At 38.6% G+C, this 1,674-nt stretch overlaps 1 pseudogene; it reads right to left on the minus strand.

Annotated features, from left to right (window-relative positions):
- Positions 1 to 788: 788 nt before the first annotated feature.
- Positions 789 to 1,674, minus strand: part of LOC110289606 — a 2,066-nt pseudogene continuing 1,180 nt past the window's right edge.

Consider the following 1,674-nt stretch of genomic DNA (forward strand, 5'->3'; position numbering starts at 1 on the left):
GGGGGGGGGGACAAACCGCCAACTACAAGGACCGGAGGAGTATATCACTCTGTCTCTGGTCTGTGAACTAGGAGCAGGGGAATGTTTGAACAACTTCATGCAAATGAGTTGACAACTTGGAGAAACACATGGAAGGTAGTACTTTCAAGTTTCCTGAAGGGTGGCTTCTGGAGACTGTAGCCCTCCATTCTAATCAGGACCCAGGGGTGCATGGAGCCCTTACAGGACTGTGGTCTTGCGGTGACCCCAGGACTCAGTTAGCGTCTCTTCTATGCTAAGTCTCGTGTCCCCTGTGTCTCATTATTTAATAATTTTGTTGAGTTTGGTTTTGTTTTCCTTAATCTTCTGTCTTAATACAACCCGTCCCTCCACCTCCAAGTCTTGGTGGCATATGCCTCTTCCACCGAGCCATCTCACGCACTCACACATACTCTTTTAAAACTGTGTATAAGAGTAATTTTCTGAGAAATTATGCATCGGAATGTGTTTTATTTTTCTTTCAAACTTGATTTATAACTTTCCTGAGTAATTCAGTTGGAGTTTTTATTATCTGCTTCCAACCCACCGACAACACACAGAGGGAATTATAAATAACCTGTCTCTGGTTGACTATACATTATCATTCTTACAAGTGTTTTTGATATATCTCCCTAAAGACATTATGGATTCATCATGTCTATCCATATACTTTCATTTTTGTGGGAATTATAAAAGAAGGATAAATAAAGAGGAAATGAAAATATAATCAGCAACCTTTAATTATCACTCAATATATCCTGTTTCTGTCACTATTCCATATTCTGGCAAATAGTTGTGACCCATTTTGGTAAACAGTCAGTTAAATTTGCAATAGCAAATATACCACAAAAATTCCTATGAATATGAAAATTGTTATGTCTTTAATTCTTTTAGGTACTTTAATGTAAGAGGTTAAGAAAAAGCAGGAAAGCCAGGCAGTGGTCATGCACAACTTTAGTGCCAGCACCCAGGAGGCAAAGGCAAGTGAATCTCTGTGAGTTCAAGGCCAGACTGTCTGCAGAGTGAATTCCAGGACAGCCAGAGCTACACAGAGAAACCCTGTGTTTACCAAAAAAAAAAAAAAAAAAAAAAAAAAAGCAAATTATTTAAAAAAAAAAAAAAAAAAAAAAGTAAGTGCTTTGACTATAGTTTTAAAATTGATACAATTCTTTGTCTTTTTTTTTCCACTGTACTTTTTAACTCTTTATTAAGAAGGAACCATGTCAGCACTGCTATGTAAACAATGAGAAAGATCAAGGGGAACACAACAGGGAGCGTAGACAGTAATATACCCTGTCCTTTATATAATCAATGTATACCAGTTAAAGAGAGTTTAATCATTATTAAGCAAACATTTTTGCATACACGGCCTTCTCTTTATCTTTCTGTGCCTTTATCATTTGTTTGACTTTAAGCAATTCTGCCTGGATAGCTTTATCTCCTGTGCCTATCTCCTGTGCCTTCTTAAGATCAGCCAATGCTTGATGTCTTAGTCAGGGTTTCTATTCCTGCACAAACATCATGACCAAGAAGCAAGTTGGGGAGGAAAGGGTTTATTCGGCTTACACTTCCATACTGCTGTTCATCACCAAGGAAGTCAGGACTGGAACTCAAGCAGGTCAGAAAGCAGGAGCCGATGCAGAGGCCATGGAGGGA

This window comes from Mus caroli, chromosome 2 (assembly GCF_900094665.2).
Source record: "Mus caroli chromosome 2, CAROLI_EIJ_v1.1, whole genome shotgun sequence".
Lineage (NCBI taxonomy): Eukaryota > Metazoa > Chordata > Mammalia > Rodentia > Muridae > Mus > Mus caroli.